General features: G+C 40.6%; 1 protein-coding gene and 1 non-coding gene across 2 annotated transcripts in view; one reads left to right on the top strand and one right to left on the bottom strand.

The window, feature by feature from the left end:
• bcorl1 (BCL6 corepressor-like 1) overlaps positions 1–3,868 on the bottom strand; it is a 41,053-nt gene extending 37,185 nt beyond the window's left edge. Inside the window, exon 1 of the mRNA XM_021561060.2 lies at positions 3,623–3,868. The gene's annotated coding sequence lies outside the window, so the exon portion shown is untranslated. The remainder of the gene's footprint in view (positions 1–3,622) is intronic.
• Positions 3,869–6,348: 2,480 nt separating this feature from the next.
• Positions 6,349–6,421, top strand: trnav-uac. Its single transcript has one exon. It is a non-coding gene; the product is annotated as a tRNA-Val (tRNA).
• The last annotated feature ends 4,601 nt before the right edge of the window (positions 6,422–11,022 follow it).

The raw sequence follows: 11,022 nt of genomic DNA on the forward strand, positions 1-11,022 counted from the left end.
CATATGACATTCTCCCAATCTTCTTCTGGATCATCCCAATGCTCTCTAGCAAACTTCAGACGGGCCTGGACATGTACTGGCTTAAGCAGGGGGACATGTCTGGCACTGCAGGATTTGAGTCCCTGGCGGCGTAGTGTGTTACTGATGGTAGGCTTTGTTACTTTGGTCCCAGCTCTCTGCAGGTCATTCACTAGGTCCCCCCGTGTGGTTCTGGTATTTTTGCTCACCGTTCTTGTGATCATTTTGACCCCACGGCGTGAGATCTTGCGTGGAGCCCCAGATCGAGGGAGATTATCAGTGGTCTTGTATGTCTTCCATTTCCTAAAAATTGCTCTCACAGTTCATTTCTTCAAACCAAGCTGCTTACCTATGGCAGATTCAGTCTTCCCAGCCTGGTGCAGGTCTAAAATGTTGTTTCTGGTGTCCTTTGACAGCTCTTTGGTCTTGGCCATAGTGGAGTTTGGAGTGTGACTGTTTGAGGTTGTGGACAGGTGTCTTTTATACTGATAACAAGTTCAAACAGGTGCCATTAATACAGGTAACGAGTGGAGGACAGAGGAGCCTATTAAAGAAGAAGTTACAGGTCTGTGAGAGTCAGGAATCTTGCTTGTTTGTAGGTGACCAAATACTTATTTTCCACCATAATTTGCAAATTCATTAAAAATGTGATTTTCTGAATGTTTTATCTCATTTTGTCTGTCATAGTTGAAGTGTGCATATGATGAAAATTACAGGCCTCTCTCATCTTTTTAAGTGGGAGAACTTGCACAATTGGTGGCTGACTAAATACTTTTTTGCCCCACTGTATGTTCTGTTTGTCGAAATTTACATAGTTTATTTACTGTGGTGCTGAAAACGCAAACCATGATATTGAAGTGCCTGAAGTTGATATGCTTTGTTATTGGTTGTGTGGTGCATTGGCACAGAAACCTGTCGCTGGAATATTGTTTGCATATATTTTATAGAATTATAAATATGGCATCATAATGTAAAAAATCTGCTTCCCCATAGCTGATCATTGTATGCAGCTGGCTCTGATTGTAGTGTAAAGAAGCAGGCAGGGAGAGTGAGCTCGTCTATGGTGGTCAGCGAACCCCTAACCTTCTGGCTCGTAGCCCTGCTTGGCATCGACCGGGCCACAAAAGCATGCTGAAGTGGCAAAGTTGATATCCACCTATATAAACAAAGGGTCGCTACAGTTATTCTTATTTGTGGTCTTAAACATTATTTTTAGTTACTTCTGAGGAAGGAGGGATTTCAATGTATTTTACTGTACAAGGGGAAGGTCATGTGAAAACATTTGTAACGTTGGGGAAGGGAAGTGCATTGAATGTGAGATGAATCAATTTTTGAAAAATATGCATTATGTGTTCAGAAATTCGACCTTTATCCCATACAATATTAAATACTATTGGCACCATGTGATGTATGAACGCCTTTTTATTGAGTGATTATCATGATGACCAATATATGTGCATACAATAAGAAATGTTTGATGTTTGAGAAGTGTATCAGCCCAAGTTGTTGGCTGATAGTTCAGAGAGATAAGAATTTCAATATTTGAAGTGACCTACACGTTTTCATGATGAAATATGATGCTGATAATCACTCCTCTCATATACGCCATTACAGGTGGTAATTAACAATTAACAACACATCTTTCACGTTTTGGACCATTGGTTAGTTATTTTCATAGTTGTAAATGCTGAGGTAAAATAGGTGTGAATGATCAAGGTTAGAGGATCAGCATTTCCACCAATTTAATACCGGTTGCAAGTGTCAACGAGTGTCAGGTGGATGGATACATCTTACAGTTAACTTGAACAGGCTTGTCCTAAAAATACACTGGAATGTTTCGCCACTCGATTATAATGAGGCTATAATATGCGAGCTGAGAACCTATAAGTTCTATTGCCTTGCAAGGTCAAACCGCCTAAAGACAGGTCTCGAAGCCTGTGTTGTCTGCTTAATGCAGAATAGACACAATAGCGTACGCCAAAACATTCAGCAGGCCACGCGTTCATACAGTTGACATCTAGAAAAAAGCTTTTGGTACATCTGGCTTTCCCAATTTCGGATACCTTTAATCAGGCCAGCGCAGGAATCTTACCTAAATCATACGCAGGTATAAACTAAGTAGCTTATGGAATACAATATCACAGACTTGTGAATGACATAACTGGAATATATACACCCGGTTATAGCAACTGTCTAAATGTCTGGTAGTCTAAATGATAATGGAAGTAAACAAGTTTGTTGTTTAACAATGACCTATTTCTTTCCTCTCTCCCGGCCGTTGCTGCACGGTGATGCACCCCACCGGATACATTTTCGTCTTTCTACTATTTCGCAGCCTTCATCTCGGTGAAGGTAGCTAGCTATTGGAGTGTATGATCATTTGTCCATTGCCCAACACCATTCACTCGCGAACAGCACTGAGTGTTGCATGTCGGCTGACAGACTAGTCGTTGACATATTGCCAAATATCAAAATAGAACCAATATACACATCACACTACCCGAGCTACGGAATAACACGACTGATTGTTGTGCCTCCCTATCGAGCACAAGAGGAACCAGGTTGTCTCCACATTGCATTGTGTCAGAGCGGGGTTACCCAGAGACCTTAACGACAGAGCGAAAGCAATCCCGGTTGTGGCTGGCTGCTCCGGTCTTCAGCTATCGACTAGTTTTGGTCACTGCCACGACCAGTGAACGTTTGACGCCATAGGCTCAAAAAACGTAAATACAGTGACTATACATTTGCACACTCCAGTGCACATTTGACTGGTGATTAAAACAATCACACTCAAAACAGCAAGTTTACAGTGAATGAAGCCACAATGTTTTGTTTGAGGCCTCGTCAAAATTACTGTCGTTCCCTTTCAAAATGGGGCTTAGGCTACGGAGAGTAAATTTGGTCGATTTATGGAATATTCGAACGCCTCGTCCAAACAACCTAGGCCTGGGATACTGCTGCTATAGAGTAGTAGCTACAGCATGGCATGTCCCGTCTGAGTTCGCGGTTGCCATTACCTGACCAAATGTTTACGTTGCGAACGTAGTAAATCATGCAAAGCATGAAATATGTCACCACCAACTATGTAAAAAGACGATCACTTTTGTTCGTATGTGCGTAAAAGGATTGGACCTGATGTAGGCTATACCATGGAGGCAGGGAACAAGTTGGAGACGATGCTCTGAGTTGGCAGGTTGAGGATGCCACGATGTGTAAACTCATGGCAGATGGAAGATTAATGTTATAATGAAATAAGGTGAAACTAGAATTCACGACCTTTTTTGGTTATAGTAGCCTTAGCAAAATATAATGTGGGCCACTGCCGACTGAGACAGGAATTCACCCCAAGAAACATGTGACACGTTTATCCTCACACTTGAAGACTTTACGTTACCAAAATGCATACCTTGAATACCGTTAGACAGGTTTGTTATGGCCTGTACGTGGATTTACAAACTTTACTGTACACAATTATTCACAGCAAAAGTTTGGGAGAGTTGACTGTTGCCCTCCATGCCGTTGTGCAATGCCCCCCTTATTGCCCCCTGCTCTCCAGTATGTACGCCTTTGTTATTAGTAATCGCATGGTATCGCACCGCCTTACCTTGCGCTCCAAACTGCCCTTTCAAAGCTTGCAAATAGAGCTTTTCACACCACGACAAGTGATTGTTTGAGACTTGATGACTTCTGTTAAGGGTCAGGAATGTGCTTTTGTGGTAGAATAATTCCAGTGTGACATGTCGGCTTCTCCTCGCGATCTTCTCTCATCGCCCGTTTTCAGACCGCAGCAGCTGGAGATGAAAATCGCGCACCCTGGGTCCTAGCGCCGACAGAGGCCTACAGGTGAATAACAGGTGGTGACCGTAGTCGAGCCCTTATATAATTGTAAATTCAAAACATGGACATTTTTGGAATCATCTTTGGAAATTAGAATCATCCCTTCTAATACGGGAATAGGTCTACCACAACAGCCAAACTCTGATGACCCAAGTGATGTTATGGCTGAAAGTGTGTGTTTATGAACCATCATTAGATAGCTGACAGAATGGTAGTTATTAAGCATAGGCACATCATACGATTTGGCTACTGGATATTTCCTCCTGACAATGATATGAATGTAAGGAAAGATACTAAACTATAAGTATAAAACAATTGTGGCACAAATATGGGATTTTTTCCCTCTGCAATGCATAACACACGATCACTATGATGACATAAAATACGTGTTGTGTAAAAGCTTACATTGTTATCATGAGGGTTTGGACAGGAGTGTCCTTCTTCATATTACTGTAAAGTTATTATTGCCATTCAATAAGAATGCACATTTCCTTTACGTCGCATTCTAGTCCCCTATAATTACACCCAAGACACAAATAACTTCGGCAGAATCCGTCTCAACGTTGCTGTCCTGTTTCCACTACAATGTCCCTAAATTGCGTTATTAAATATGCGATGTGAATAGAGGACACCTCGTTTAGTTACTGAGTTTTAGAGACTTGAGTGAAGCTAGCCACAATAAGGATTTGCATTTCGCCATCAAAATAAAAGTCCCTGTTGAAACATCCAAACGGATACAAATAGTGGAATAAGGCCATATTTGGACTAGATAATGCTAAACAAGGTATGTTGTTATATAAGGTAAAAAATTAAAAAAAATACAATAATGTATTAATTTGACAATAAACAGAAAAAACATTGGATTTATTAAACTGTATAATTGCATTGGGTGTGCTGCAACCTATTCTGTACATAAATCCGAGGACACTCCCATTTAGTGTATGCTACGTTTGTAGTTACATTAGATAGATGATTATTTCAGGCAAAAACGAAAGGAGTGTGGTTAACACGAACTTCTAGCAACTCAAAGGTTGCGAGTTCAAATCTCATTACAGACAACTTTAGCATTTTAGCCAAATAGCAACTTTTCAACTACTTACTACTTTTTTTTTTAACTACTTAGCATGTTAGCTAACCCTTTCCCTAACCTTGACCCTTTTAGCTAACCATATAACCTTAACCATTTAACCTAACTCCTAGACTTAATCCTAACCCATAGCCTAGTTTACATTGGCGAGTTAGCTAATGTTTGCAATCTAACCACCTAGCTAAAATTCGTAACATATCATACGTTAGCAAATTCGTAACATATTGTATGTTTTGCAAATTCGTAACATATAATACGAATTGTAAATCGTAACATATATTACGAAATAGGTGATGGTCATCCACAAATTAATACATGCCATCGTACTAAATGTGGTGCATCAGATTTATTTACATAATAATACGAACTGCTCTGAGACCATGTTGGGCAAACATATACGCACTGTACAGCCTTGCGATTGGCGCCTTACCTACTATTGTGACTAATCCTTATTGTGGCTAGCTTCACACAGGTAGATTATAGACCTTCCACTCGATACGGGTGACTAGAGTGGAAATCCAAGAAGCCAGTCAAGTATAATGTAGGCAACCAGTTTTACCTCCCCATAAACAAGAACCCTGTCAATAGCCTGTGTGGTGGTCACGAGGGTGTGTCTCACGGTGGGTGCCCTGCTTTCCTCATTTGTACAAAACAGGCGACGGAAATGGATAACAGTTTGTCATACTGTACCAGCATGAGTTGGTCCGACGAACGTGCTGTCGAGACTGGAGAGCCTTTCAAATGTTCTCCAATTTATAAAACCGTTATTATTGGTCAATTCACTTTAAATAAATAACCATGTGGCTCAAATTATGTATACAGACCCATTACACAATCCGTCATAACCAATGCATTCCGGACATTTCACAAGGGGAAAGAAATATGGTGTCAGTTGAGCCTGGTAAAAGTTTCGGTTTTGCACAACATTGTGCGCTAAAAACCTATGGATCCAACTCAACGAGAGGTATGTCAGTGCCGGTACGGATTAAATACAGTTTATTATAGGCCGGCATTTTAATGTTCATGCAACGTGTACATTTTGACATTTTTAGATCAAGTTTGTATTTGGTGACTATTTATGGCGCAGATTTAATGCCGCAGAAGGTGCTGAATCAAAGCAGAAAGCTATAATACTAACATGACACAACTCAGCACTAAACCAAATAGCTTGCCATTGCAAATGCAGTTATACACACGACTGCACTCCCCGATGCCTATACAGCTAATCAATTCCAACAAGACTGCAATTCCATGCGTGTCTCAAAAATGAAGATATCATCTCATAATATTCCAAGCAGTTAAATACATCTAATATAGGTCAAACAATATTAATTAATGAAAAACATTCAGAACTACTGTGGCGTCGTCATCTATAAGAACAGTGTATTTGACCAACGTTACCACCTGGTTCCATAGTGTAGTGGTTATCACGTCTGCTTTACACGCAGAAGGTCCTGGGTTCGAGCCCCAGTGGAACCACCACTTTTTGTTGACCTACAGAAAACATTAAACGCTCCATACTGATAGCTAAATGTAGGCTAATACACACATCACGAATAAATATCTAAGATCTGTTATCTCATGAACATTTTAGACATATAGGAACAACATTTGTTCTCAGATAATCACAGATTTATTGGTCACTGGTCTATAGTGCATGCCAGTATGGTACCGATGTATTATCGATGTATTATCTCAATAACAAACAAGCTGCAAACTGCATTGTGCCAGTGGTTCCCAAACTTTTTATACTCCCGTACCCCTTCAAACATTCAACCTCCAGCTGCATACCACCTCTAGCACCAGGGTCAACGCACTCACATTTTGTTTTTTTGCCATCATTGTAAGCCTGCCACACACACACTATAGGATACATCTATTAAACATAAGAATGAGTACAGGTTTTTTGTCACAACCCGGCTCATGGAAAGTGACAAAGAGCTCTTATAGGACCAGGGCACAAATAATATAATAATAATCAATCATTTTGCTCTTTATTTAACCATCTTACATATAAAACCTTATTTGTTCATCGAAAATGGTGAATAACTCACCACAGGTTAATGAGAAGGGTGTGCTTGAAAGGATGCACATAACTCTGCAATGTTGGGTTGTATTGGAGAGAGTCTCAGTCTTAAATAATTTTCTACACACAGTCTGTGCCTGTATTTAGTTTTCATGCTAGTGAGGGCCGAGAATCCACTCTCACATAGGTACATGGTAGCAAAGGACATCAGTGTCTTAACAGTGTGATTTGCCAAGACATGATACTCTGAGCACAGCCCAATCCAGAAATCTGACAGTGGCTTCTGATTAAATTTTTGGGCCTCCTGGGTGGCGCAGTGGGTGCTGTACTGCAGTGCCAGTTGTGCCATCAGAGACTCTGGGTTCGTGCCCAGGCTCTGTCGTAACTGGCCGCGACCGGGAGGTCTGTGGGGCGACACACAGTTGTCCGGGTTAGGGAGGGTTTGGCTGGTAGGAATATCCTTGTCTCATCACGCACCAGCGACTCCTGTGCCGGGCACAGTGCGCGCTAACCAAGGTTGCCAGGTGCACAGTGTTTCCTCTGACACATCTTTCAAGCTGTCAGGCAGTCCCTTGGCAGTAAAAGCCTCTCGGTGGATGCTGCACCAAGTGGCATCGGGAACAACTGCTTGCACGTGCGTTATGTCTCCCTGTCATGGCTTTTGCGCCATCAGTACAGATACCAACATGAGCAGCAGCTACGTTTGGCTAGTGGAATTCCCGCAAGAGAGTAACGGTTCATGCGATTGGATGTTAATTATTTGACTAGACTAGCTGTATTTGACATTGTGTTGTTATTTTGCTGATGGTTTAATTTTATTTTTGGCAGTGAAACGAGGCTACTCAGGCGAGAAAAAAACCTCACCCAAATGTATAGCACCATTGGAAAATATAAACGGACTGTTTGAAAATGTCAAGGGGAAAAAAATTAAACCCCTCTTAAAAATGTGAATCACATTTTTATTTGGCGTACCCCCCGACGGCGTACCCCCGACGTCTGAAGACTCTTGTTTCATGATGACATTGGTAATCATAGTAATTTAACTGATAATTCACACCTACGATATCCAGGCAGGTGAAATATTTCTGAATGGAACATGAGTAGGCTATCAGTTTCTTTTCAAATATTACAAGGTCAACACTTGACTTCATAATACTCATTATGCCATACTTCTATTGAAAACAGAATTTAAGCACCTTTGGCAGTGATTACAGCCTCGAGTCTCCTTGGGTATTGACGCTACAAGCTTGGCACAGCTGTATTTGGGGATTTTATCCCATTCTTCTCTGCAGATACTCTGAAATGTTCAGGTTGGATGGGGAGCATTGCTGCAGCCATTTTCAGGTCTCTCCAGAGATGTTCGATTGGGTTCAAGTCCAGACTCTGGCTGGGAATTCAAAGATTGTCCCAAAGCCACTCCTGCGTTGTCTTGGCTATGTGCTTAGGGTTGTTGTCCTGTTGGAAGGTGAACCTTCGCCCCAGTCTGGTGTCCTGAGCGCTTTTGGAGCAGGTTTTCATCAAGGATCTCTCTGTACTTTGCTCCGTTCAATATTGAGTCTCATTGCAAAGGGTCTGAATACTTTTCAATATTTTACATTTTTAATACATGTCTAAAAACCTGTTTTCGCTTTTTGATTATGGTGTATTGTGTGTAGATTGAGGTTTTTTTTGTTATTTAATCCATTTAAGAATAAGGCTGCAATGTAACAACATGTGGAAAAAGTCAAGGGGTCTGAATACTTTCCAAATGCACTGTATTGAATCGTATCGTGAGGTCCCTGGCAATTCCCAGCCCTACAAAATACCCAATTAAAAAGTCTCAGCAACAATAACTATATATCCAAAGCAATTTCTTTACATTGTGGTTGTATTGTCCGTGTTTTTCTAATAGGTAGCAAGTACCAGTAATTACAATAATTGAATCCTTGTGGACTAAAATAAATTACCAATGATCAAGCTGTTTGTTTTTTATCTTGTTAGTTAGCACCCCCTACTGTTAAATCTGTTCTTTACAGGGTCCCAAGGCCTTCCAAGATAATTGGTGAGTTAATAAGGATACAGCACTCTCTCAGGCTAGCCTTGTAAAACAGACAGTGGTGACTGGATATTTGAAAAACCACTTCTAGCTGATCCAGGTTGATATCCTTGCCAACTGTGCTGCCACCATGCCCATGTCCTCTGCATTGTGGCCCAATCCCAAATGGACATATAAACGTTGGTTATACAATTATTGCATCTGAGCTCCTAGAGTGAAGCTCTCCTTTTCTTTTTCAATTGATTCATATAAGCAACATGGTGAAACTTCCACCTAGCATATCAAAGGGCAAAGTGGCGCTATTACCATATTGCTTACACCTGTCAAATCCTCTCAGATCTCCACAAGTGCATAGGGCATAGGCAGGTTATGGAGTCCATTTGGGATTGGGCCTATCACTTCCTCAAAGACTTTCTCCACTCTCTCATAATGCATTTGATTCCATAATGAGTATTCTAGAAGAATCATGACTAAACACTGATTTCAGATTAAATCATTTCAAAGTGATAAATCCTGCTGGGTATTGTGACTCTGCATAAACATATACAGCAGATAGTTATGACCAATTATCAATTGACTTACAATGGTGGCTTTTCCTAAATAAATACACACTATGGGCAATAAATAGACACTATGAGGACATCATTTTAAAAAGCCTTCCATTCATAAACTAAACTCAACCTAAATTGACATGTTTGCCCGTTTTGAAAATGAAACACAATGACTTAAACTAGCTAACGTTACCTAACTGCTAAGAAAATATTTGACTGTGTCTGATAACAGCACTGACATCTATGATAATCTTAGACTTGCATACTAGCTAGTTAGTTATCTTGGTCCACATGGAGGAACTGTCTAATAATTCAATCTTGCTAGTTATGTAAACTAATCTAGCTAGCTTGTTCGCAAAATTCGGATAGATACATGTTGCTAGCTTATTGCTAGCTATCAATTCAAGCGCGTTGTAGTCAAGGAAGTTAACTAGAATGGCAGACGTTAGATAGCCAGGGCGAGGCTAATGTTAGCAATATGCCTACACTTATCATTCATTCATCTCAGCTTTCACATTAGCTACTTACCAAATAATTAAATGTATATGTTCTGTGTTCGCACACTTGACTTGACCCATTTGTTTAGCAAGCTATATAAAAGCGTTTATGAAGTTGGCACCCAGAGGTTCCTGAACTAAAACGTTAGTCAAGGCGCATGCATGTTACCTGCTGCAAGAAACGATGCCCCCTATTGGACAAAGAAACTGGTGTGTTTTTCCCGCCAAATGTGAACGTTATGTATGCAAATATATGAATAGTAGTGCTGTTATTTGATTGAAATTGTACATTTTCAGTGGACAACACCGGAAACATGTAGGTACTTTCATTAATTGAATCAATGACTCCTCACTTCAAGGAGGAAGGAATGAACGATCATTCAATGATAGTTTAGTATGAAACCAGAGAGGAAGAGGCGAAGCGAGAGGGATATATGGGCCCAAATATGGTCTTCTCCAGAGGGTTGCGTTTTTAGTTGTTTTTTCGCTCAAGCCAGGAGTTTTTGCATGGAGGCCAATGGCAGAGTATCGAATTTTGCTAACAAAACATTGAATGGCTTATTTGCTACGTGTGGCTTACTTGATCAAATATACGTTTCGTAACGATTAGGTTGTTACCAGTGTACTGATATAAGTAGGACACGTAACATCCAAACACAATACCGGAGTTGTCTGGTCGTTACTAGTTACCACAGCCACAAAGTCTTACACCTCACCCATTTTACACTTTATCTTCTTAAAATGTGATTTTAAACCTAACCGTAACCTTATGCATAACCATATTCTTACATGAAGACCAAAAAGCAAATTGTTACGATATAGCCCATGTTGACTTGGTGGCTGTGGTAACTAATGGAAACCGTTGTGTCTGTTGTTCACACGCTTATCTGCCCTCTCATTGGCGCGAATGGTCCCACCTGATCTTGCCTCCTCCCAACTGCCTTTTATTTTATGATTTATTTTCATTGTTA

Source organism: Oncorhynchus mykiss, chromosome 14 (assembly GCF_013265735.2).
Source record: "Oncorhynchus mykiss isolate Arlee chromosome 14, USDA_OmykA_1.1, whole genome shotgun sequence".
Lineage (NCBI taxonomy): Eukaryota > Metazoa > Chordata > Actinopteri > Salmoniformes > Salmonidae > Oncorhynchus > Oncorhynchus mykiss.